This window comes from Chanos chanos, chromosome 10 (genome assembly GCF_902362185.1).
Source record: "Chanos chanos chromosome 10, fChaCha1.1, whole genome shotgun sequence".
Taxonomy (NCBI): Eukaryota; Metazoa; Chordata; class Actinopteri; order Gonorynchiformes; family Chanidae; genus Chanos; species Chanos chanos.
Window position 1 is genome coordinate 27850168 of NC_044504.1, and position 9984 is coordinate 27860151.

Sequence of the window (9984 nt, forward strand, 5' to 3'; positions counted from 1 at the left end):
TTTAATAACACCACTTATAAGATGTTTATGCCATCATGGCGTCTTCTGGTCCACACAACATCACAAAAACGTAGTGCGCACACACACACATGCACACATGGACGCATGCACGCACACACACAGTCTTGTGGAAGGCACTTTAAAATCACATACATCACAGAAAGAACCTCTAGCACAGATTTGATGATACATTATCAGATCAACACCAGCCATCAGTCTCTTCAAAATCTGACACAGTGTCTCATCCTGTCTCCACTCTCTGAAATCTGAGGGTACAGTGCTGCAACAGCCCATAGCAGCATGCAGCTTATCGGCGGAACGGAAAAAAAAAAAAAAGAAAAACAGTGAGTCTGAGGCAGTGCACAGCGTTCTGCCCCAGTGTCAGTGGGGAATGTGAACCGGGGGTGTGGCATACATTACATTGGCACCGATGCCAATCAGTCCCATGTCACACATTATTTATGTGGGATATTTAAGATGAAGTCTAACCTCAAGATATGCTTCCCCTGAAATCTTACCCCTGTTTTAAAGCTAAAATACCCAGATTTTTGGTCACATTTTTAACCATGAAAATATATCAACACAACCTAAATTTAATTCTGTTCAGATGTTTGTGTTTGTGTGTGTGTGTGTGTGTGTGTGTGTCTGTGTGTGTGTGACTTTATTATGCCCATATTCATTCAGGGCTGGGTATTCCTTTAGGTTGGTGTCCACTGATCTGTTTTCCAGCCAGACCTTTAATACTAGTAATGGCAGGACACAGAGTACACCTGCCAAGTATCAGAGTGTACACACACTACCCACTGGCCAAATGGAACAGCCTTATTTACATATCACTGCCAGGAATCACAAGCAGGGTGTCGAGGGCCAGAATAGACAGAAAAAGTGAATGTGCACGCGCGCGCGTGTGTGTGTGTGTGTGTGTGTGTGTGTGTGTGTGCACGCATGTGTGTGTGTGATCGTGTGTGTAGGGGTGTGTATGTGTGCAGAAAGGGAGGCGGAACTGGAGGTGAATGGATATGGGTGTGAAACAGGCATTGCTGGAGGAAAATCACACTCATCACTTGTACTAGACACTGGAGGGTTTCATAATTATAAGGGACAAGAGAGAGAGAAAAAAGGGAGACAGAGAGAGAGAAAGTGAGACAGACTAGGAAAACTACAGTGTTTAGAGAGAATGAGACCTCCTTATAACTTTAACTCTCTATAACAGTGTCTTCCAGCTTGAGACAGAGTGTAAGTCTTTCATCTGTTGAATAAAAGACAATGTTTTCATGCTGTGGTTCCCTCTCTCTCTCTCCCTCTCTCTCTTCCTCGCTCTCTTTCTATCTCTCCGCCCCTATTCATTCACGCTGAGAACATCATCTCTCATTTCTCAACTCTAAACGAGAAAAACACCAGCACGCAACAAAACAAAAAAATATCTGAAGAGAATTATGAGCCTGGACGAAGTTTTCAAAATGAATAATAAATTAAAAACATTAGCCTCTGCGTAATTAAAAAGTATGCACAAGCCAAAAGCAAGTGGCTGAATTCTTGAGTGTTTAATAAGCCCCAACAGAATAAAAATGGAATTTAAATGGAAAGAAATAAGTTACAGTCTGAAAGAACCTTAAGACTTTCGATTGTCAGCAAATCCAAAGTATTGTTTCACATGTTGAAACACACACACGCACACACACAGACACAGACGCACACAGTCACAGACACAGACGCGCACACACACACACATGCACATGCGCACGTACACAGAGAGGGAGAGAGAAATGGAGAGAGAGTGAGAGAGATTCGAATCAGTTTAACAGGGATTGAGTGTTAACATCATTCCAGAGCAATAGGCACACATGATAGCAATAATACACTCACACATGTATACAGAATTAATAACACCCATTAAACATAACATTCTAACATAAACTGTATAGGCCAGATTTGACCCCCATATACAATCCCTTGTTAACGATACCATGCCATGTCAGACTTGACACACACACACACACACACACACACACACACACACACTCACGCACACAATGTACGCCAGTACTGTCTGTGAGTTCGCAAGATGATTAGATTAAAAGTAATTTATAGAGGACTTTGGAAGCCTCTTGTAGCATGCTTACTGTGCGCCTGTTCATTTGATGTATTGCCCAGCAATGTTCAACTTAGCAATGAAACACATTCTGAAATGAACAGTTTGATGTCATTTTCCTCAACCATGACCATTCACAGCCTGGTCTCGCAAATCAACCCGAACATGTCACAAGTATGTGAAAAATATACGAAATATCATAAACAGATATAGTATAAAAAACGACTTACTGTCCCTCACTGCAACTGTGACCATTTGTAACTTTTAAGGCTACTTTGTTGGTAGAGTTTTGTCGAAAGCTCAAATCACGATATCGCGTCCTATACGACCAAATCATTTCAAGCAGGTTCCTCAGGGGAACTACCTGTAAGCGTTCTGTGGAAGCTGGAAGTAATTTGAAAAGACTTGCTGACCCTTTAAATAAATCGCCGTCTTCAGCGGAGCTTCATAACATCCGATTGCAGTGACTGGATTTGTGTCGTAATTAAGACCAAAAGAACTGGCTTAAGACTGAGAAGCACATCGGGGCAATGAAGCATGGCTGATAAAGCACGTTGCTGTAAGCGCATACACACACACGCGCGCACGCGCGCGTGCACACACACACTTGGTGATATCGCACACACCCAATAAAAGAGGGGAACAGGTCTGCTGTTCATTAACAGCCCTGGTTCACATTTAGAGAAATCAGATCAGTGGTTCAAGTAGACGGTACAACAAATTCAAGAGATCTCTGTGAGACAATAGAGAAAGAGAAAAGGGATAGACTTTTTAGACTGAAAGAAACAGAAGGGGGGGGGGGGGGGCATTAAACAGACACTTCCAAAATGACTGACGTATTGACCTGTCGTGAATATACCACGCTTTTATCCAACTATCTGCTTTTCTCCCTCATTTTTACGCTTTCTTCTTTTCTTTTTTTTTTTTTCTTTTCTTTTGTCTCTCTCTGTCCTGTCCTGTTTGAAATGTTTGCAGCTGAATCCGATCCTTTGTTCTCTGTTTGTGTCCTCCATCTATTTCATCTCTTGTTCTCTTTCAGTTCATTTGAGGTGGATGCTTTTTTGGCCCCTTCGCTTCTGCCTCTTTTTTAACGGTATCACAGGTCCTAACCTGCCCGTGTCTAACTAGGCCACCGATCCCAATCAAGGGCTCAGCGGCATCTCAGCTCCCATCTCAGCAATCCCCCCACCCTGCCCCATCCCGCCCCCTCCAGTTCAGCCCCTACTTGCAAATATTTGACGGAAGAGATAAAGAAAGTTCCTGAGTCCTGAGTCTCCTCTTGTCGCTCACTGGGTGGCATGTGCTTAAGGAGGCAGTGTAGCATTACCTCTTTACACGAGGGCTTTTGTTTTCAAACAGTGAGGGTGTCTATGGAAATATTTTAAGTCATTCCTGGTCATTGACCAGCATGTCATAAAAAAAAAAAAAGAAAAACAATATTACGTGTGGAACGGCAAGAGGGAAAAGACCTTCTTGTTTCAGGGGTGGGGTGGGGGGTGGGTTCTAATGTTTAGCACATTTCGGTAAATCAGGATCAACAAAGCAAATTCATACTTGAAAGTGTGTGCAATACACATCAGAGGATCATCTTCACACTTGATTCTAAAATGAAGACGTGAGTGAAGAAGATCAGTAAGTCATTTATTGTGCCCCTGGTATCTCAAGGTGAAGTGACAGTAAATTCCAAGAACAGATCCTTGCATGTTATCAAACAAAGCCATTAAGCCTTGACATTGAATGAACACGCGTCAGCTCTGAAACCACCTTGCTAAAAAACGGCCAGTGTTAGTAATGCACCCCTATAATGTTAGTTTTAAGAAGAATGACCAAAAAAATATTAGCTGTAGCAAGCGCTGACCATTTTCAGGGGACATTGCACCCAAATGAATAAGTATGGATGTGAGTACTAAAAACGGGTTGCAGACGTATTTGATTTGATTTGTAGTTTGTTTATGAAGTGAACATTCTCCATTTTCTACTGTAGAGATTATAAATTCGTAAAGTAGTTTCAGGTGACCAAAAAGTTTGTTCCTCTGTTACTTTAGAGTGATTGGGATATCTTAATTAGACTGATTGTGTATAAACAAAGAACAAGGCTCCAAACAGATTGGGGCATTTGAAAAAATGAAATATTCCCTTTATGTTCTTATGTTCTTAAATTCTGTCCGACGTGTAAATGTGTGGTTCATCTAGAATTCAGCAACAACGAAATATGTTTGAAAATTGTCGGTCAAATAAAGCATGAATATATAATCTCTTTATATCTCTGTATTGGGACTGTATAGTTATAATAATAATTGTTGTTGTTGTTGTTGTCATAGTTTCGTAATGATGACACAACATCAAGTAAAAGCCAAAATACTGCAAAACTTATGTAAATGCATTGGTCATCACTACAGCCGCACTTTTAACAGGGTGATATCATGTTTGGCAACACAGATAATCACAATCAGAATGTCTTATCAAGTCCCTATCAGTATTTTATGTGTAGTACAAGCAGATAACAGATTAAGGATTGAGATAAAAGGAATTTCTAAATTCATAATAAACTTTTGAAAAATCACTCATAAATATTTAATTACACTAAGAAGTGAGGTCAACCAGAGAGTCACTGTTACCAAGTCACATGGCCTACGCTGTTGTTTGCGAGAGCTGTTACAGGCATAACATTTTCTCTAAGCCCATTTTAACCTGCCATAACACCAGTAGGAAATGCAACAGTAGAAGACACACTATTAAACCAATACCTGTCACAACACACCTCTGAGAAATTTCGTTGTTCTTTTGTTTTACAACACGAATAAGTTTGGAGGGAGCGGAACTGTCCCGAGAAACTGAATTTCCAAACCGTTCCGACCGCACCGCAGTGACGGATCTGTTCACACATTTTCAACTCCCTCTTCTGCTTTGCTTTGTAAGCACTTGTTCTGTTTCATTCAGCCTCTGCTCATGCTTTTGTCTTTACTCCTTTTCTGTGTTTAGTGAAGTCAGTCGCTGACTGAGTCACCTCTGCCACTCATAGGAAGTTGAGGGCAGTAAACAGCAGAATGCTGATGGCAGCATGAAGGTGTTATGAATGAGAAAGCACCGAAGAGAGACTGAGAGGAAGGAAAGAGGTCAAACGTACAAGGTATAGAGTAAGAATCTAAAAAAAAAAAAAAAAAAAATCACAGACGAGCAAAACCGAAAAAAGAGCGAAAAATATTAAACACACACACACACACACACACACACACACACACACACACACAAAGAAGAAAGAGAAACAAACAACTCGAAGCCAACCAGACAAAGGTACATGACATGCCAACTCACAGTGTTTCCTGTACCTGGTTTGCTTATTGTCTCTATAGCGATGAAACAACAACCTAGGCTCTTTATCCAAACACCAATGACCACTAATAGATAACAAGCAAATGAAAGATTAAGTAAGACTGTTTTCCCCACCTGATTAATCAGGATATAGGGCATTGCTTCTCACTCAGCCATCCATTTACTGCAGGGTTATTAAAGTGCTGGCGCAGTCAGTTCACTGATAAAGGATGAGTAGATGGTTCAACGACGTGAATTAATGACCATGCTGTTGTTTCTCTCTCTTTCTCTCTTAGTTTAGTTGGGGAAAAGGGATAGAGTGCTCACTCATTATCACCTTGTGTGTGTGCATGCGTATGTGTGTGTGTGCGTGCGTGTGTGTGTGTGTGTTAATATGTTTGTATGTGGGGTTATGAGCAATGTATATGTGGTTTGAGTGTAAGAGGAGTGGCAATGAGAAAGGGGCGGGAAAGAGGGTGTGTGTGAACAGTTAGATGCTTTGTGCGTGTATGTGTATGTGTATGTGCATGTGCATGTGCATGTGTGTGTGTGTGTGTGTGATGTGGATAGAAGAGTTAGCAGAGTTCGAAGCAGAAAAACAGGGCTAAACAGACCTTCTGGAGAACACGTTTGGCTTTCTCATAAACATCTCATTTGATCATAAAAGATAAAGACTTAGCAGCAGGACTTTATTACACCCTCTCGATCACACACAATGCACACACACATACACACAAACCACAGCATAGTCTTGTTGCTCCGACATTTCCAGGGACCACACACTGGTTCATAGGAATGGCCCTCACAGTTATTACACATGGAAACCAACCTTGCAGAATAGGACTATAAATTCAGATACCAGCGCATACACACACACACACGCATACAAACACCCACACACAAATGCATAGACTTGCTAAATAAAATCAAAGACCTTTACTCAAACCAGTACAAGCAGGAGTAGTGTGGTCTCGGGCAGTGTGTGGTGTTAATTTGCTGTGTACTATATATACAGTACTTTTCTATAACAAACACAACAAATCCACAACATTGGCACTTACAGATAGAGAACTGTGGAAATCTGCTCCTGAACCTTGCTCAAAACAATTTGAGCCAATGCCAGGGAGGAATGTATTAAACTATTACACTCACACAACAACCATTAAAATGGCGGTTTCTGCCTAACATTTAAAAACATCTACCATATTCTATTTTCTATTTGCGACCACAGGGCAAAAAGTAAACATTGAAGAAATATTGTGATAAGAAAATGGATAAATGTTGAGGAAACTTTAGGCCTTCTGGGTATATGACTAAAAAAAACAAAAAAAAAACATTGTAGTACTTAATTGATTGTGTATATATAAATACACAAACATTTTCCCTGAGGATGTTTGTGCTCTTTTGAACAAACCTGGTATCATTACAAGTATAATGTACAAGCAAGATCTGACATACTTCTTCAATCAAAAACACACAAACAATTTTTAATGTTTGTTTGAAGACCCCCAAAAACCTGTTCTGCATGCTCTCTTTTTTTTTTTTCTTCTTCTTTTTTTTTTTTTTTTAGCTGATCAGATCACAGCAATTTAGGGACTGCAACAGAGTAGCAGAGCATTCAAGAAAATTAAAAGCATACCAGGCCTTAGAGATCAACTCTTCTGCCTCTCTGTCAAGATCTACTCCCCAGAGACAGACAGAGATATCCAGATCTGTTACTAGTAGTCAGCATACCAATGGAGTCTGTAAGAGTTTTAACGATGTTGTTTCCACTTCTACGCTTCAGAGTGTTTTTTTGTTGACTACGTTTTTTCTTCGAGAAAACACTCAACTCTAAAAATAGGGAGAGATAGAATTAGACTGAACTAAATATATCTAAAGAAACTTAAGTATCTATTATTCAGAGACAGTACAGTAGATTGAAAACAGCTGTCCATTACAATATGGGAGTCGTGTGATTTTTTTTTTTTTTTCCCCTACTGGTCGTTTCAAAGACAAATATGCCAAAGTACATTGCATCAAACAGCTCTGTATGCGCTCACATTTGTGTACGTCGAAGAGAAACTGACAACTCACTCTTTTCACATATTTCAACAATTTTTCATTCCGAGAAGTTTGCTTTTAAGGAGCACTATCTCTATTCTCGGTGTGCGCGTGAACCAAAAATAACCTTGTTCAAATGCACCAGTTTGCATAAAAACAACTAAGAAAATACTGTGGGTACATGGCATATAGCCCAAATCCATAAAAAAAATCACATTAATCATCGGTGTGTCAACACACTTACACTGGAAAACTGTATCACAAATTTACAATCAGAATATAACAAACAAAATTTCATTTAAAACAATAAAAAAAAAAATAGACCATTTCACATGATACCTGCATGCAAATCCAGACACCACCGTTCCATACGTGTTAAATGAACTCTTTTCAGAATTCAATACAGAATATAACTGACACTCATGAAAAGTGTGTAAAGTCTGAGAAACTTTACTCTGCATGCTGTAATAAGGGAGGGTTTAGAACATGATCAAAATCATCTACTCAAAGAAAGAAAGAAAGAAAGAAAGAAAAAGAAAGACATGTTGTGCATTAAACGGGATTTTGCGTTTCTTACATTTGCATTGTTTACATTTGATTTATACCTTGTAGATTTACCACTTACTGGACAACTGACTACATTTATCAAATAAAATGGTATCCAGCCGAAATGGGCAAAAGCTGTTTTTGAACGAGATATTTTGATCAAAAACAATCTGAAATGAGACACAAAAAGTAACAAAAATGTGACTGTTTAATTAAAGAGATCTCCTTTATGATGACAAATCAAATTTTCTGTTGCAAAAAGTCGCTTGTATGCAACTGTATGCAAGAGCAAACACCGATTATGACTATTGATTAGTACTAATTGTGTAAATTAGTCCTTCAGTATTGGACATTAGTGTATCAGTCTGCTGAGACGTGACACACTGCAATGGTGTCCAGTTCCCCAAAGCTCAATAGTGCAAAGACACACCCTTGATTAATGACAGAGATATCTCTGTTCCCAAAGGAAAAATATTAGAAGATAGTGAAATAGAGAGAGAGAGAGAGAGAGAGAGAGAGAGAGAGAGAGAGAGAGAGAGAGAGAAAGAAAGCGACAGAGGGGATTGAGGGAGGGCAGGGAGAGAGAGAAACACAGAGAGAGAGAGAGAGAGAGAGAGAGAGAGAGAGAGAGAGACTGTAAAGAATATGCAACAGTCTAGAACTGTGTCTAATAATGTATAATAACCTGAACAGAAGGAAAGAAGCAGGCCAAATCAGATTTTTTGGTGAATCTTTAAAATCTCCAAAGTAAAATCTCCTCATGCCTTAAGCCTTGCTTCCTAGTATGCCCTACCAGCAAATACTGTTTGCACTTTGATGTAATTGAAGACAGAGGTGGAGTAACCCTTGTGGAGAAACTTTGGTTAAGTTTGGGCCACATAAATCCACAGCCTTCAAGAATTCATAGTTTACTGACAAAAAAAAAAGCGGTGAAAGGCGAGTCTTTGAATGAGCAGGAGGAAAAAAAGAACCGTGAAAAACGAATGGAATTTATCTTTTTTGTTCTGCTCCTGCAAGTTTAAGATCAAGTCCCCAGGAATCCTGATAAACTGTTGCATGATGCCAAACCTGTGACGTGAAAACCTCCCCTCAGTGTGGGACGAATTCGTTTTTTTTTAATTCCCCTCTCGTTTTGGTCTTGGCAGAAAACAGACACAAGCCAGAGAGGGGCCAAGTTTATACGAATGAATAATGGGCCCATTAATGTTACCTCAGGGTGGACGATGATGACATTCATTACGGGAAATAATGGCCACCCACAGTCGATCCGATAGCAACAATATTGCAAACATTCCTATTTTTCCCCACACATACAAAAAGGTTTGCTAGAACGTCTCCTAAAATGCAATTTACTTTTATAAACCTTCACTGTATACACAGAGTACAGCCATTAAACTGACGGGAGAAAATCCGCTATGAAACATAATATCAGATCATGTGCAGTGGGCATGTGCTTTTCCTTTCTATAATTTGCGTATTTACTTAAAGGTCGGGGTTCTAATATGAATAAAACTGTCTTTGATTTGATAACAATTATGTCTGTCGCTCAAACTATTGATTTTGACGACGGAAGGGTAGAGTTTTCATTTGTTAAGCTAGTCTCGATTTGCTTTTCGCTTCAAGCGCATTTAAATTATCCAATAGAAGGAAGGCGAGGGAAATGGACGTGTACTGGTACGCTGATCGGGCCTACATATTAGTAGTTATTAAATTACAAATCTGTCTTTTTGGTTGGTTTTGAGAAACGTAACTGTAACTTTCTTATATGGATGACCTGTGGGCGTGTAAGACACGGGCACTCTCCATTCAAATGCGGCGTCTAAGTAAATCTGTATTTTTGCCTGCACCCGCATGCCGCGCTGCCAGTCCGCCCATTTCGAGGCGTCCTGTATCGATGGCTTCAAAGTGAAGGCCTGCCCGGAGTTTTCTCACAAATGGTTTTTCTTGACATTAAAATGGGTTTTCCGTGTTTGTATTTTTTTCAGTTTCAT